The 18,318-nt window shown below is 41.0% G+C and overlaps 1 protein-coding gene across 4 annotated transcripts in view; it reads left to right on the top strand.

The window, feature by feature from the left end:
* esrrga (estrogen-related receptor gamma a) overlaps nucleotides 1–18,318 on the top strand; it is a 139,664-nt gene that overhangs the window by 24,616 nt on the left and 96,730 nt on the right. For 2 of the 4 annotated variants that reach the window (XM_088371529.1, XM_088371530.1), the window contains exons 3-4: nucleotides 2,436–2,490; nucleotides 2,576–2,702. The exons of the other annotated variants lie outside the window; for them this stretch is intronic. The gene's annotated coding sequence lies outside the window, so the exon portion shown is untranslated. The remainder of the gene's footprint in view (nucleotides 1–2,435; nucleotides 2,491–2,575; nucleotides 2,703–18,318) is intronic. 4 annotated transcript variants of the gene reach the window in all.

Here is an 18,318-nt window from a genome sequence, read left to right on the forward strand (position 1 = left end):
TTATCATCCAGCTCTATCTCAGAGTTTGGGGGAAAAATATAAAATTAAAAAATATAAAATAAAATATATAAATTATATTAGTTTAATTTAAAAATATTGAAAGTAGGATTTTATTATATTACAAAAAACTAACCGGGACACGTTTCATAGCATTGTTCAAAAAGCTTTTGTACAATGAATTTCATGACTATTTTATATGTGTGTATGTGTGCATATGTGTGCGTGTGTGTAAGAGTGTGCCTGTCAGGGGTGTGTACCACGACGGTTTGGCAGTGGTCTGACATTTCCTGCTCTGACATCTTGTCTCAGTTCATCTCCCGTGCCAGTGGACGGACGGAAGCCCTGAAGGGACACCCTAGCACCAGCTACGCAAACTTGTCTTTTTGTCAGCACCAGTGAGGAGCTGCAGTACATTAGTGACACTCACACACACATAGACACACACTCTTGTTTTTTTTGCAGATTGCCTTTTTAGTATAACAAAAAATAGTGAATTGGGTCTTCATACACATCCTTTATTTTAATTAAATATAAAAACACCTCCACACAAATTAATGGGCTGTTTTTTGCTTACTCACCTGAACCTTTTGATGAGCTTCTTGACTGTACAAAGTAGCCAATAAACAGATTCAGTGGGATTGAACTCTGCCCTGCACTTGTGCGATCTCATTCTAGTAGATCCAGCAGAAGAGTTCTTGCTGAAAAAGATGAATGAGGTGTGTAAAATTGGGGATTGTCTTATTGTCACCTGGCCAGACCCTGAGTGGAAGTGGAAGGACACCAAGGTGCTATTGATATTTTGATCAATGAAGTCTCACGCCTTGTGTTTTCTTTCCGAGTCTTTATTCCTGAGACTTTGTTGAGCCTGCTGTTGAAGGAGCTCGCCCTTAATCGGCTGAGTGTCGGTCTTTGGAAGTTCAGTCGTTGGAGGTGCTAGGTGTTTGTGAATCAAGTGGTTGGGCCTTAGGCAATAGTTACAGGTAAAATATGTTGCCCAGTCTAGATTCTAGGCCTACTCATTTTATCTATCGGAACAGTAGTTTTAGTCTTCTTGTTTGGTTAGTTGATGACCGCAATAAACTGGGATTTCCTGATGTAGCAGCTCTGATTGTCTGCCCATTTTGTTACCAATTTGTCTTTACATTGACACCGAAGCGAATTGTTTTAAAAACATAGAGGCCACAACGGAGTACCGGCCAATGAACCTCCTCCTCCCACCAGCGCCAACCTTCCCTCCTGTCCAGATTATTTACCCTCGCTCAGAACCTGTGCCGTCACCTGCATAAATGCCCGCTTCCAGTTCCTCTTTGTTGCCATCTCCGGGGTCAAGCCCATCTTCCAAGACATGCCATCCTTACACTTTCCTTTCTTAGCCAAGACTCTTCCTGTCAGTCTTCCTCCTTTTTCTCCCGAGTCTCCGACAACCTTTACGAGGCTCTGGAGAGCTGTGACATCCCTAAATGAAAAGGCTCTCTTTGCAGCACTGCAACAGCTGACGATTTATGACAAGGAGGCCTCGCCGGAATCTCAGCTGCTGTCAGACAGCATAATGATGTTTTGATATAAAGATGATTGGTGGGGCTGCATGTGCCGCGCCGTGCGCATGCCTGTGTGTGCGGAGGCATGAGTGTGATCCCATGTTGAAAGGTGAACGTTCACGCGATTTTATTTTTACCAGTTTATTTGGTATTTTTGGGAATCTGTTGTCTTTTAACTTCTAAAGTGTCCTTTACCTGAGCCCCCTTTAACTTTCTAGTTGATCTTTACGCTCATGTTTTCACTCCGCGATTATCCCAATTTTATATCGCCCGACTGTTTTGCTTCATTGCCCCTCAGCTCCTTTAGTTTTCCTTCTTTTCCTCTTAAACTCCGACAGCACACATACTCACACACCTCCCCCCAGCTACTGTGCCGCACTTCTCTATAGTTTCTATTAGAGGACTATTGCATGCTTGAGGGCCCCCGCAGATTGGTTACATTTTGTTCGGCAAAGCATTAGCGGGCCCCGTCGAAGGGCCCCATCATCATCAGTGTGTCTGCCATCTTCAGGCGGTGATCTATGATTCACCCATCAGACGTACATAAATCAGGCCGCTAAAAGGATTTCTTCTCCACCCCTCAAACCCCCCTCCATTTAAATTTATGCCGCCATAAAAGAAAGGAAAATTAGTCATTGAGGAGCACCCCCCTTCTCTGTCTTTCTCTATCTTCTTCCCTCTCTCTCTCTCTGCGCACAGTGTGTGGTAGTAAAATGGAGGAACGACAGGAGGAACATTCACGTGTGGCGCCCATCATCCTCTCCTCCCCCTTCCCCTTCTCCCTAATATGATCATTATCAGAATCATAAAGCGAAAAATAACATGCCAGAAACATTGTGAGAGCGAGGCCTGCATTGCCTTTGACCACTAATCCCGCTTCCTTCCGTTTTACCTCAGGTCACCGCCGCTCTGCCTCTTGCGACTCCCTCCTTGCACCACTTGAGCAGAAGAGGTCAGTAATTAGCCCAGTGTGTGTGTGTTGCTGTTGAATCGCATGTGAGATCTCAAACATCCTCTTTGCCGCTATGCCCGGCCAGTGTGTTTGTCTCTCGCTGTTGAATGCAAATCAACGAGTTGCCCAAGCGGAACGACTTTCACATCCTATCGCTGCTCCGTTCGGCTCTCCCCCCCACCTCCCAGAATGCAGTGCAGTAAGGCAGACAGGTGAGGAGTGAGGGCAGTGTGTTGTTGTGGGTGAATGGTTTTGTTATTGGTCCACAATCTACTCAATAACTTCCAGCATTCCTCTCTGTCCATCACCATTGCCTGAGTGTGTGTGTGTGTGTGTGTGTCTGCAACTTTTTTATTGGTCACGGCAATACAAAATATTAGACACGCACCTCTATTAATTAAATAAAAAACTATAAATGAAATAAAAATATATTTACATAAAACATAACATAAATAAATAAAAAAATAATTAATATAAATAAATGCAATACTATGAATTTATTATTTTATTTTATGTATGCATGTGTGTTAATTTAGTTCCATCCATAATATCCCCACTAAAGCTGTTACGGTGCAAATTTGCCTGTTTGGGTTCGATAAACAATTTTTCATACATATATCCTCGCCAAGCACACAAAAGAAAATTATCCAACTGTTAACCTTCCTCAGAAATATAACCTCCTTCATTATCATTATCTGTGACTGTGTGTGTTGCATACATCAACAGATTCCCGGCAGGATCCAAATTGCTTAATAAGCTGCCAGTTGGGCCACAGTCAACTGGCTGGATCAACATACATGCACATACACACTCGCACAATGCTGTCATTTTCTAAAGCCTATTACATCGATGAATTACTCCCCCACTGGCTGGTTAGATGATTCTGTGTCATGTCTGCGCGCATGTTGGGATGTTCGGCCTCCTGGGGGGGAAACAAAGATGCTGGAATACAGTTTAGTAAATAATATGGAAGCAGTTTTACAGTGAAATCAAGTTGGAGTTGTATTTATTTGATTCAATCAAGAAAATATGAGTGATTTACAAAATATAGGATTAACATCTTTACTTCATGTGGAAAAAAAATACAACTTCCAGTGTATGAATGGACATCATGTCTCTGAAACAAAGTACACTCGGTCTGTTTTTGTCACCTGTGACTCGAGAGAGCTGTGATAACTTACATTCAGGCTTCATGAATCAAGTCCAGAAGAGGGAGAAAAGGAAAAAAAAAATCTGCTCTTTCTGCAGCGCTTGCAGTAATCCAGTCTTTGTATGACACTAATCATATGTAAATCCGCGTTGTAAAATGATTTGGTTTTTCCTCGTGTTTGAAATAATTATACAAGCGGCGCTCACAGAGCAAAAAGCCTCTTCAGCTTGGAGTATACTGGCAGGTGACTTAATCCAGCCGGTCGGCCGGCTTGTTTACAGACAACACGAGCATTAAGTCATTGTCACTGTCGCACACACTTAGTGTTCATTTGACTCCATCAGCTCGGAGAAGGTTACTTCTTTGTAGAATACTGATTACCTGCTTAATACCACCCGTATTTAAACTTCAGATTAGTTTACCTCCTGAGAACTATTCTTTCGTCTAATACATGCTAAGTTTTTATTAGGATGTTGTAATGGCTGCTGTTGACGAGTCCCAGGGAGTTATATCAAAATGTCCAAATATGGTTTGAGTATAGTTTAAAAACAAATCTATGAATGTTTAACAGTCTGAGAAGTCAGTGGAAGCAGACAGAAGACAATACAAAATAAGATTGCCCCCCCCACCCCCACCCGCTCGCCCACTCCCAGGGTGTGGCTATTATTTACCTGTGAGGAAAAAGGCTCATCTCGCCCACAGCTGTGAGGCCAAAGAGAGGTCTGACCTCACCTCCTCTTTCCTTTTCTCTTCCTTCCTTTTTTCCACCTAACCTCTTTCCCCCCGTGGTGTGTGTTTGTATGTGTATGGGTATCTGTTTGCTCCGCAACACAACAAGGGCTCTAACCTGCGACCTGGAGTGCGTGGCACGCTGAAATGACTCCCAATCTTCGCTGTGTGGCGCGACTAAAAAGGTTTTGTCTTTTACAACTTAGTTCAAGGATATTTTCACTCTTGTGATACAACAATGGTTGTATAAATTGTACTTTTCAGATCAGACTAGTCATTGCTAGTAGTCTTAGTAGACAGAGAATATTTTCACTCAATAGTTAAAATAACAGCCAACTAAGCACAGGGAAGTCAAACTTGGTGCAAACTGGAACCAAATTGGTAGACAAAAAAAAACCCTGCAATCACAACATTTTTGAATGTCCCATTTAACGACTGCACCCTGCAAGGGGACAGAGACTCCCCACAATTCGCTTTTTTACCAAAGGAACATATGAAACTATGAATATAGTCAAGTATTATTGTTTTATAATTTATTGTGTTGTAAAACCCAATGTGTACATACTGATTTGAATTGACACGACAGCCAGGTGGATTTACCTATATACGTGGAATTTTTGTGGCGAATGCTCATTTTTGATTTTCTGTCAATTGCCACGCTGCAATAATGTTCACCTGTAATTCAAATGTCAAATTCGAGTAAAGCTAGTCGCCAAACGCCATACAAACTGTTTTGAACCCAGCACACTACTCAACAGTTTAATAGCGTTCCTAACACCCTGACTTACCCCTGCCCCATTTGACCAACTCTCTTGATGAACCCTCTTTGTCTTGCACAAATTAAAATCATTTCTGCTTTTATTCAAGCACCACTGTGTCTGCTAACAGATGCATTCCATTGCTGCTTCTCTTCATGAAAGAACGAAGGAGAAAAAAATAGCAGTCATGTCTTGTCCTCCACATGTCTGCTCTCTTTTTAGAGCTACCGAGGTCCTGGCCCCATTACACTGATTTACACACACACTCTCCCGTTCAGTCTTGCTCGGTGTGTGTCGCTGCCAGTTAATAGCCCAATGCAGATGAGCACTTTTGCAAGAAGCCGGCTGACTGTGCAGCGTGTGTGTGTGAGTGTGTGTGTACGCGTGTGCACATGAGTCCTTCTGGCCGAGGGGATGAGAGGGTTGTGACAGGGGTCTTGACATGCTAAAGAGGCAGAGTAAATGGGTTTTTCGAAAGCAGTGGAGGAAATATCACCGTTTTATACCCGGCCAATTTATGTCTCCTTATCTCTTCTTCAAACATGTCACTTTAGCTACTGCTGAATGGTAATTACCACACACACACACACACGCACACACGCACACTCGCACACTCGCACACTCATACACGTACACACGCATGTGCTCGATGATGAATAAGTCCAGTCAACCAGTCTGACCACACAAGCGCAGTTTTAAGGAAAATACAGTATTTCTTCTCAAGACAAACTCCAAAGTTGAATACTGTTTGTACCGTGTCGCTGGTTGACTTTCATTTTATTTTACCTTCAACACTGTTTTCCCCATAGAACATAATGTAAAGCAAATTAATTTTACTTTGTGCTCAAGCTCACTAAACTTTTATGAACATTATAAATTATAAAATTAAAACTGATCTTGCATGCACCAATAACAATATTTTCCGCCCAAACATTTGAGAGTTTGCCAATACAGACTGTGTGTGAAAACAAATAAGAATAAGGAATTCATGTTACAAAATAAAAGTGAGTGAAAAGTAATAGCAGCAGTTGTAAAATAAAACCATGAAAGGAAAACTGTCGGGAAACAGCAGTGAGTTGCCTTCTTGGCTCCAGTTGAGCAGCGTAGAGTGGCCGCCTCCTTCGCCACTCCAGTGGAATTCATCATCCATTTTGTGGAACATAATTTGTGGCCCCCTCAAAAATGTTGTCATACTTGTCTGTAAAATATCTCCACAAAAGTGACATGGCTCCTACATGAAAGGTTTATGTCTGGATGGTGAAGTGGGATCGGTTTTCGGTCTTCAAAACGCTTCACCAATCTGTTAATTTGCATAAATAATTTGCAATCACAAACACAGAAAATGCTTTTGTCATTCTAATTCTCATGCACCCCGTCTCACACCCATCAACTGTCTCAGGAATTGGATCGCCATCTGCATTTTTCTGATTACGGTTATCAGAGAATCGCATCACAGATAGCCTCTGCGCTCTCTCTTCCCCTTTTTATTAATTTGTGTCCTTCTCCCTGAATGTTTGTGACCATATCCAAATAATTACTCTGAATCAATGAGGTCTTTTCCTTACGGCGTGTGAAGATGCTTTGAAATATGTTCTGGAATTGTCAGTAAATGATCTCTCCCACCTTTCACAACGCAGATGAATTAGTGTTTTCATTAGTGATCCAGGCCGAATTAACAGTGAACACGGCTAATGCTCTCTGCATAAATAATGTCTTAATGAGTTTCTGCAAGATGGTTAGCCAGCAGCCACGTGACAATTTATGCCAAAAAAAGAAGCGTCAACAATCAGAAGAGCAGCAAGCCTTCTCCACAAATTGTGTGAAGATGGAGCACCAAATTGATTTTTGAGCTCAGCTGCTTTGAACATTTTGTCAGCTAGTACTATAAAAAGGTTGATGCTTAAGAATTTTCCATAGTAAAAGTGTCAATTGGAAAACTAGTTTACATTATCTAAATTCTGTCAAGGATGAATTTCCTAATTTGTAAGATGGTGCTTGGAATGATTCCACTTAGGTTAACCAGTCCAAGACAGAGGGACTAGAAACATTTGCCACTCAAAGGAGGGTGGACATCCGCCAGGGCTAAACAATCCTAATTTGGATTTCCACCAAATTGTGCACCATTATAGACTCCTCCATATGCCTGAATTTTTGCCTAACCTTTCGCAATGATCATTAAATTCATCCATTTGACTTCTTTTGGAATGAAAACTTGACTCGAGAAAAATGAAATAATAGCGCACACATTTAATTTGCCTGGACCAAAAACTGCCAATTTTTGTACGGCTGTGTTTGCTCTCAATGTGCGAAACCCTTTTTTCTAGTTTGGAATACAAATGCGTGTGCTTTTGTGTGTGTGGGGTGGCCTGTGGTCGTGTGTGCCCCTTTCTGACCTTGAACAGAGCGCACTGGCTCGTCAGTGTGCGAACTCTTGCTAATGCTAATGCACAGAGAATAGCTCTCGCCTCCGCTGAGAGTTGAATTCTTTCCCATTTTGGGAAGAAATACTCAGTCAATGTGTGTCTTTGTTTCATTCAATTCAATTCTTCCTCTTTCTTCGTCAAACTTTGTTGAATGTCTCTTTTCTCTCCCTCTGTCTTCATTAGCTTCAACCCACGTCTCGCTGTAATCTCCCTTTCCTTTCTTTGACACGGACTTGCTTTAGTTACTGCAGAATGTCCTCTTGTCTATAGTGTTGTTTTTGTTCATGCTTAATATTGCATCTAAACATAATCTATAGCAGTAGGTAAACAACTAAAGTTTTTTTGGTTTTTTTTTAGTAGAACCTAATGTATTGATAATTCCGACTCCAACTTTTTTTACCGGTCGTGTTTTGATACAGGCACAGAAACAGATGAAAACTATTGATAAAAAATCCACTCATTTGTTATAATTAATGTGAGTTCCTTCGTTTGGATTTAGCAAATTACTCTACAATAGACTTCAACAAAATGTGTGATTGGTAAATTGTCGGTCAAGCGTTAAATGTAAGTCGTAAATTTGATACATTGACTATTCGACTGATCGCTTCAACTCTCAATATATGCTAATACGTATCTCGGGCGGCTTCTACACCTGAAATAATTTTTTTTGTGCCGCAAAATGTAGTGTCTAATTAAGATTCTTTGAGATAAGTTTTTGCTTTTCGATTGGGAAGTTGTCACCAATGAACTGGAAGGCTACTAGTCGTTTCCTTTTGCAACTTTTGATTAGCAGACGTCAAAGACGATACAGGATGCTTGCTTAGGAAAGAATCAATTCAGGGATTCTTCTAGTTGCTGAATTATGTCATACTTCATTTATCTTTGTCTTGGTCCTCATATGCTCCGGGCTTCACTCTGAAAGCTGCTCACTGACATTTTTTAATACAGATTTTTACAGTCGTGGTTTGAGAATAGAGAAACTGTTGAGTTGAACTCCAACCAAAGAGCCATTGAGTCTTTACAGAGAGGATGACGGAGAGTAATAGAATATCAGAGAAGGGAAACGGTGCCTTATTGTGGGAGGGTACGCGCGGCAATCCTGTTAAACACGACGTCTGTATTCTCTCTCTGTTGGATTGTACTTGGAGCGCAGCCGCAGCGCTTTTCACAGAGAGTCAAAATTTAATTTGGGCCCATTGTTTAGACTGCTTCAAATCCACAATCCTTAATTGTATGAAATGTGCTGGAGCAGTGATCCGCGATTGTGGCGACGAGTCAAATTATCTGCTCCGACCTGGCTTGGTTTTGTAACGGCAGAACTCCATCAACTGAAATAAAAACTAGACTCGAGGCGCGCGTGTGTATCATTAAATGCAGCCATTATGGCGAGATAATACCATTGGCCCTCATATTCAGCATTGCCATGAGCCTGTAAGTCAGTCAAGGCCTGATAACTTTGGAGTGACATTGAACAGTCAATCAGTAAGAAACTCATGAACGCGCCTGCTGCTTTTCGATAGCCGACCGATTCTGATATCCTTAATTAATTTGAATTATTGTTGTTTTCCGAGGAAATTTTTTACTGCATCTCCACTGTGACAAACAACGCTCAGAAGAGAGTGACAGGAAATAAAGTGACGGTACACAGTGACACACGCCTAAAAGCTTTCAAACAGTTTTATGGCACCTGTCTGATCAACTGGCATAAACGGACGCTCTCAAGAATTAGAGGAACTCGAGGTTGAGTTGTCTTTGTCATCTAGGTTTCGTTAGCTTTTATAGAAACATATTTTAAAACAAGCTTATTTATTTGGCGGTTTCATATTTATGTATTTATTTATTGTAGAGTGTTTCGTGACCCCCAGTGCATACTATTCATGTTTCAGTCTTTTCAGACCGATACCCGTACAAGTACTTAACTCCACAATTACTTTTGAAAAATAACATTTGCAATACACCAATGACAGATAATTTTATATGACAACCTTCATTATTTCTGACAAAAGGTAGAACAGTCACTCTGCACTGCAGAATTGAAGTTCAAAAACACAACTCACTCTGATTCAGGAGTCATTTGTAATAAATGAACAGAAGTGTCACGATTAAAAAAAATGACTTGGCAATTTTCTGTTAATTATAAAACACCCAAGTAGTTGCTGGTGGTATGAACAAGCTACCGCAAAGTAGTCGCACTGCTGCCGTTACATTAACCTTTGTTCATTTTTCTTGCAATTTTAGTGTAGCATTCGAGATGTAGGCCGTCAAAACTCAGTTGCAATTTGTACTCTATTGGGAGTGCAGTAAATCCCAAGCCCAAAATTCTTCCACATCCCAGCTTCCAATCTAGTACTCAGAACTACCAATTGCAACTAATTGTATATGTGGACAGATTATTTTTTTCCGTATTTTCATTCAACTGTGTGCGTGTGAGAGTGTTTGCGCATTTTTTTTTTTTTTTTGACGTGATGATAGTGGACAAAGTGCTGGGAGCCTGAGCTGTCAACCTGTCACACACTGACAGATATGCTGCTCGTACACCGTCCGGGCTGCGCCACATGGATGCACACATTGTACGCGCGTGTGTCTGCGAGTATATGTTGGTCATATGCAGTCCGGGCATAGCCGGAATACCCAAACACGTAGTTTATACCCAGACTCCTGCATTTGTGTCACAATGAGAGGCCACGGTGACAGATAAGCCCTACAATATATCATCTTTTGAGAAATTATTTCCGTCACATTTTCATCTGGCTCGACGTGATGTTTGACTTTGTCGCAAGTGACACAGACTGAGGATTGGGCCGGGTGTGACTCTCCTGCTAGCATTTATAGTGGATATGTTATAAAATCGGCATAATGTGATTGCATGAGTTGCTATGTTTTGAATTAACCAATCAGATTCATGTACAAGTGAGACAGCACACCCACCACCATTTAAAGTGCTTTTTATTAATCCCAAATAAAGTTCAGATGTTCTTCGCTGTTCTCAGGGTAGTCAGGCCGCTTGCAATAACTCTTGATAGGTTTATGGTTAAATGTGATTTAGTTCTAAATGTGTAGTGTCATCATTATGCTTTTATTGTCTAAACCAAGTTCACTTAAGTGTGTTGCTGCACATGGAAACCATTAATTACAGGTCCCATTCATAATATTTCAGTCTGTCTATACAGCGCATATTTAAATCTATCCATAAACTGTTGTTGATCCTATGTAAGCGCAGCTGGTTTCTCTTAAGCTAACCCCCAAAACCAGAGATTCTAGGTTTATCCAGCACCTGTGTATTTTAATGTTTGTTTGTGTCCATGTGCATATCCCAAGGAAGCACATTTGTATCTGGCTTCAGGAGTATGTGTGCGTTTCTAGTGTCACCTCCCTGCAGTTGTGCCAATGTGATGGATTAATATACTATTTGTGCACGTGTTCGTGTGCAAGTGTGTTTGTGTACGTGTGCTGGCAGAACAGATGGCATCAGGCTGAGGGACCCAGCGTGAAGTAGGCCGTTGCCTACTGAACACGGATACGCTCAGATATGTATATAAGGATCCATCAGTAATGCCATTATAATAATACTCTCAGCTTGTCTGTCAGAAGCAAGACTCCACCTGTCAATCCTATTTCTATGCAACTATTTGTCTACCTTTATGATAATCTCATACCATATCAAACCATTAAAATCACATATTGCCATAATATACATTAAATTACGAAACAATAACTTTTGTAAACAAATAGATAGAGATAAACTAGGTAAAGTTTACATTCAAATTTTTGAATTGATTGTCGATTGAGTTCAACTTTGCATGTAGAAGTACTCACGCAATTCATTGGAGATCTTGGTGTAGGGTCAACTGACTTACAGCTTAGTTCTTGAGCTGAAAACTGTAATTGAGTATTTAACTTGTGTTTGTGTGTACGTACGTGCGTGTGTGTGTATGTATGTATGTGTGTGTGTGTGTGTGTGTGTGTGTGTGTGTGTGTGTGTGCGTGTGTGTGTGTTTAATAGTGTTTTTGCTCATTTAGCTGGCAGGTAATCTTCTGTCTTTAAATGATCCACTCAGCTCTGGCAGTTTAAGTGGTCATTAAACAGTAGTTCAGCTGTCAATTCGCACATACATGCACACATGCACGCACGCACAACCTCCTGCTGTTGAAATGTTAATTAAAGCAGTATCAGCATCTGGGCATACTTTTAAAGAATCACATCCGCGCATGTACATATAAAAAGACACATGCATCTAAATGTCCTGTATAACCTATTGGCGTTTAAACATGCGAAAATTCCAAATTACTAAAAAGATAAACTCCTGAGCTATAATCACTGTAATATCATTGTGGCACACAGTTGAGGGCTGCTCCACTGGCGCTTATTAGAGAGGATTATCACACTGATATGTCTTCATTAATCAGACAATCAGACAGAAGGATGTGCACATGCACGCACTCACACGCATGCAGACAGACAGACACACACACACACACACACACACACACACACACACACACACACACACGCTCTCATAGCGCCACTGTGACTCAGGTGTGTGCCAGAGCTTGGCCTCCCTACGGAAATCTTCATTTGCCTTTGTTTCTGGTCACGCCTTGCTGGAAGTTGAGTTTTCTTTTTTCATTGTCGTATTAGACCATTGACTTATTAAATAGCGTTTCAAAAAAACAGAAACGATGATAACTCAAAATGGTTGGCCTCGCTGACATTCCAATGTATAGTCTACATAGTCAATTTTAAATCTATTTAACACTTAAATTTTGCTAAAGTCTTGCCTGGCATTATGGTTCAATCGTTCTTCTGGAGATTCCACTGCACCAGAACATTTATAAACGTGTGGTTTCTTCTTCAACCCACAATATGAATATGAACATTCCTACTCTTTAAGTAAAATTACTATGATGGTGCTGGAATTTAAAAAAATACAGTTCAGTATGAGAATGCCTTCTACAAAAGGAGGCCAGAGGAAAATGTGACAAACCCACTCCTCGTTCTTTTTTTTTTTTTTTGACCAATTGGGCCAGCTATCACGCTGTGTATGAACCTAAATTTGTCTTGTCTATACAAACCATTAAACCCAAAACACTTTCTTTTAGGCCTCTATCTGCCTGACATGACAATGAGCTTTTCTGCATCATGCATGCAAACTGCGTGCCTTTGATACGTTACCCATGCTGCTGTGTATGTGTGTGTGTGTCAGCTTGTATAGTTTCCTGCTCCGTGTCCGGGGAATAATAAAGATAAAGCAGATGCCAGCAGATGCCCCGTTTAAAGATTATCAGTTTCTCTCTGTGCACTGTTAACACTCACTGGGGACATGAGAGCATTTAACACAACCTATTTACACCACGGCACACATGGCAACATGACACTGAAAGGCACCGTAAAACATGAGGGGAGGCGAGGAGATTGGCAACAGAATGGGGAAAGGATTATAAATAAGTGGAGGTAAAGAACAAAGCAAGGAACGGGTCTCTGATAGATTATTTGAAATCAAAATGTGTGGATAGAAATTATGTATAATTAATCTTCGTTTTCACTGTCAACCTTTTATTTACTTTGCTTTAATACTCCCAAACAGTTGGCTGCGCCATATATTTTAAAACTTTGTTATATTTGTCACACCATTGATATGATGGAATCCCAAAAATGAACACCAATACATTGGACCACAGGCAAATTTTCTTTCTTGGAGCTCAGCTCGTCATGTTCACAGAAGATCAAAGTATGTCTTCCTCTTCGTCTCGTCCTGTCAAAGTCGGCTCCCTGCGAGAGCGTAATTACCAGCGCAGAGCGATAACACCATTAATAACTGCACACAGTCAGAATGAGACAATTCCCAGTGCTGAACTTATTTCATGCTTTGACAATTCCTCCAGGAATCACTGCGCACAAAGCAGCCAAGACCACTTCAGTATCGCTTACGTTCTTACATAGTGTCTAGGGAAATAAAATAAGAGGAGTTCACAACTTCTGTGAAGTCTGTCACTCTCTTGACAATTTCCTTCTTGTATCGCCTTTTGTTAAACACTCAGTGGGAACTTCATTTGGTACACTTGCACAACCTAATGACATCCAACAGAGGAAATACATTAAATGATTTTTGACCTAGTTTAACTTGATGTTTCTAATTTGGTCATGAACATGGCAGTGAGACTCTAGGCCAACTGTCCATCCAAGTAATTCTTTAAATCCTACACTTCCATCCATCTTTTTGTCTGCCGTCCATTTTAAAGGCTATAAATCCCCAAAAGTGTTTTCTCAAAGTGCTGCTGTCATTGCCATCTTCTTCATCCTCCATTGTCTCTGTCCGATCATCGGTTTGTCCTTCCGTCCTTTCATCCTTCAACCGTCTCCGATGCATACGTTCTTTCATTAATCCGTCCTTCTGCTCATCCATCCTTCCATCATCTAGTTTACAGATCATAAATCTATAGAGTTGTTTTATCAGAAAGGATCGCACGCGGGGGGCCGCTGTCTCTGTGGGTGTGCAGCGAGGAATGTGTTCATTTATGTGCTTGCCTGCATGAGCTGGTCTAAGATCTTTTTTTTTTTGGGCCATGCTGTTATGGCTATCCCCCCCCCCTTTCCATCCCAGGGCATTATTTGGGAAATTTTTCCATAAATCATTTTGTCATTTACACATGCAGGAAACATTGTGGACAATGTTAAATTGGAGTGAAGGGGGGTGTTTATAAGTAAATGTATACAGAGTGGACTATGTATATTTATACACACACCTACACATACTCATGTAAAAAAAATGACCACACACACACGCACGTGTACACACACTCCCTCGATGTTGTGACATGGCCATAACTCACCTTATGCTAGTGTGTGCTGTGAAATATGACAGGCCCCTCTATATATGTGTGTTTGTGTGCACGTGTAAGTGTGTTTGTGTGTCTCTTTGATGACAAGAGTCCACCCCAATGTCCTTGTCCGTCTCTCAGTAAACTTTTCATTGGGTCAGGCATTAGCATAGGCGGCTAACTATAACCCAGATGATGGATGGAGCCACAACTCTCTCTGTGATGTGACCCATGCACGCAGCCTCACTAGATAGAAAGGGCACTTCCTGGTGCATCATGTTAATGCCTCCGGTGTGGCCGGAATAGCAACTGTAGAATTTCAATAATGTTTGCACCGGATCTGTGGCATGCACAATGATTCCGTTATCGCAACACCATCGAGTCAGACCCATGCCCAGACCTCAGATTTAAGGAGAGGACATTAAATGCATGGCTTATAGTACAGAACAGTAGTCATTTAAGCTTTTTAAGGAACTGTAAGTAATGTTTCCACTCATGGAACCCAAGTCCAAAAAATGACAATTTTCATATCTGCGATATTGTGGTGTAATTTGCCTCCAATATTCTTGGCCCGTGTGTGGCTGCATCTCAGCAACCATTCAATCTTCTGTCCTAACCACCTGCCGATGGCCTCCCCCCTTTGGTATGGTCCTACCCAATCTTGGTTGCCCCGTGTTGTTAAGGGATTAGTGACAGTTCAATCAAATGGCTTCCTTCAGCTTTCATCCCCTCAACGTAACAGGGAACAAATGTGACACACAAATAACTCATCATCGGAAAACCCAGAACAGCAGAAGCCCAAAACAGTCTCAATGGGAGTGAAGGACATGCTGGGAGCCAAGGGCCAGAAACCTAATGTGTGTGTTTGCGCACAAATATTGCTATACAAACAAAATGATGGACAAACAGATGATAGACTCTAGGAAAATAATTGATTGGTAAATTTAGTGCACGTATTAGATACTATTGTTTTGCTCGTGTTAGCTAACATAAAGGGCCTTGCCACAATGCAAAGAATTGAAATTCCAAAGCGATGGAGGACATTAGTTGTTATATATTTAGTTTTGATCTAGGACTTCTTTGCTACATGTAGAAAAGGGTGTCATTAATATGTGCAGGGTACAATGATATAATTATTATGAATTGATGTTCTTCTCTTTAGCATTGGCAGAGCCAAAGAGGGGGGGGGGGCGTAGGGCCACTTCGACCCCCCACCCCCATGTGCCAGGCCATTCAATTGACTTTTGCATAATTTCTGATTATTTTTTAAATTCTTTCCACGCATTCCCACACTCCCCAATAGATTATTTTTAATGAGTCTTTATCATCTTTTTTTGAAGATTTTTTTGGGGGTTTGTAAAATTTTTTCATTTTTTTCGGACCCCCCCTGAGATTTCCTTGCATAACATTAATTTATTTTCGCACTTGCCTTCAAGCATGTGGCACCAAGTGTCACAAGTGATATCTCAATTACGTTCCATATATTGCCAGTGTAACAGTGCACCACTCTTGTGGTTGAATCATATCGCCCAAGTCTATTCTCTGCAAGTTTTTCCATTCTATCAGAGCCTCCTTCTCACACTCTCACTTTTCCCTTCCTCTCTGTCCTGATGTTTCCCTTTTTGAGTCTCTTGACCTCCCAGTTGCCTGTCCTCTGCCTGTTATTCTCCCACTATCTCCCTCTTTCTAAAAGTAAGGCAGGTATCCGTTGTCATCCAGTTTGTTTGGTCTCCCTTCCATCCGGTAGCTGGTATGGCTGAGGCGGGCTGGATTTCTCTTGATGGACAGAGTGAAGATAGATGTCTGAAAAAGTACACACGCACACACACAAAGGACACACACACACACCAAAATACCATCATACCCAACTTTTAAAGCACCTAGTATCCACCTGTACTGCGTTGTGTGTTTTACTCTACTTTATTAATTGAATGCAATAACATACTCAACTGTACTTCAGTTTTAATTTTTCCATCAAGACCTTATTGGCCTTTGTTATACTGATTTTTGTTCAAAAATGAGAAAGATACCCATATTTAAAAGGTTAGAAGTAAGTAATTTTGAATGGTCTGTTCTCTCATGAATATATAAAAAAAAATTGTGATGACTTTCTGGGGGCACAGAGAATGTAGGGAGTTCCCTAGAAGACCCAGTGATGGTGCAATCATATAGGGGAAAAACAAACAAGACTGTATGCCATTATTTGATGTGACACTAGCCTTAAAGACCTCACAACCTGTAGGGCGTGTGCGCAGAATTTGCTGCCCGGGAAGGGGGGGCAGCCAGAGGCCTAAACCCATGATGAGCCTTCCCGAGTTGACTTGCTGGTTTTCGTAGCCCAAAGACCCACCAGCCCTCACCTCTCTCTGCCACATTAGACCTATGAGGCTTTTGCGCTCATACACACACACATGGTAGCCTGCCGGTGACCTGGTAGTGGAATCAAAAGGGGAGAAGAGAATCTGTCCTGAACTGACCTTTAATTAACACTCTTGGCAAAGTAGCCCCTTATAAGCACGTATAGAGCTACACACGCACAATTACACTCACAAGCATACATACCGGAGGCTGAAATAAATTGGCTGTTAAAACAAAAACGAGTACAGTGCCAAAAAACCTTAGTTTTGTTAGTTTTTCATTTTTAAAATTATAAGTAATATTTATGTATTTGCACAAAATATTAGCCTTGTTAGTTTTTCACTTTTTTTTAAATTACAAGTAACAGTTATATTTATGTATTCGTATCAGCGTTTTTTATACAATGAAAAAGTGGTTTGAAGTAAAATGTCAGTTACCTGCAACTCTAAAATCGTATTTCAATCGGACGCTGAATCTTCTCAACTCCTATTTCATTGCCGAAATTGTAATGCATGGACGGCTTGATCAACTCCATTTTGCCTCAGTTGCTTTACACAACTAAATCAATTACGCACAATCAACAGAAATCTAAATCATCAGTTATTTTACACACCAACATGTTAGATATTTTCTCAGAGTGGTAAATCTAAAATATTATTTGTTGCCTTGTACATGTTATCAGACACACCAAGCAGTGATAGAGCGTCTTAATTTGACTACCAGGCATGACAGGGAGCTTGTGAAAACGTATAAGTCATCCCTCTCCCAACACAAAGCCACTTTTCTCCCCCACAATGTAATCTCTACTGGGGACAGGCCCCTGTCGTCACCGTTGAGGTCCATCCATGTTATGTATTCATTGAAAAAAAAAACAGCTTAAAGTAAGAAGCAGTGTTAAGGGCAAAAACTTCAGATTGTTTATTGATTTTTATTTGTGTTGTTGAATAAGTCTGTCTGCGCATCATGTCCCAGTGGGCGCTTGGCTCGGGGCGTTACATTAGGCACACTTGCGCCGAGACGGATCTCCAAGAACATGTGAGTGGACAGCTGCATGTACTTACTGTAAAAACCCGCACCTCTACCTTGGGAGAGGAGTCTTGAATAAACCAGTCACCTTGACATTTGAGATTTGTGTCAGCGATGCAGAATTGAAATTTCCTTCCTTTTGCATTCAAGCTGCAGAGTCACAAAATGATGTAAAAAGTTAAAAGGTTAGACGACATTCTTATGGGGGCCTTGTGACACTCAGTGTAAACATAATGGACTTAACATATTTTTACTCTGGATAAAGGGAAGAAGCTTTTGACTTTTAAGAATCCTGTTGTGTTAAAAAAAAATCCTCCTCTTAGTTTTAATGAAGCCGTATATTGAATCAGGCTCATACATACCAAATGCTAACTCTTGCAAGAAGCTGCTGTCGACGACCACTACTGACACAACCAGACTCCAGCCCCTGATATCACTCCTCAGGCCACGCCCTTGAAATCACACTTCCGACACACAAATAATTCAATTTGTAGAGTAATAAGATAAACCTGAGTTCATTTTTATGTCATGTGATGTCACACATTATTTTTTCTTTATTAGAAGC

Source organism: Syngnathus floridae, chromosome 3 (assembly GCF_059516105.1).
Source record: "Syngnathus floridae isolate MCC-2025c chromosome 3, RoL_Sflo_1.0, whole genome shotgun sequence".
Classification (NCBI taxonomy): domain Eukaryota; kingdom Metazoa; phylum Chordata; class Actinopteri; order Syngnathiformes; family Syngnathidae; genus Syngnathus; species Syngnathus floridae.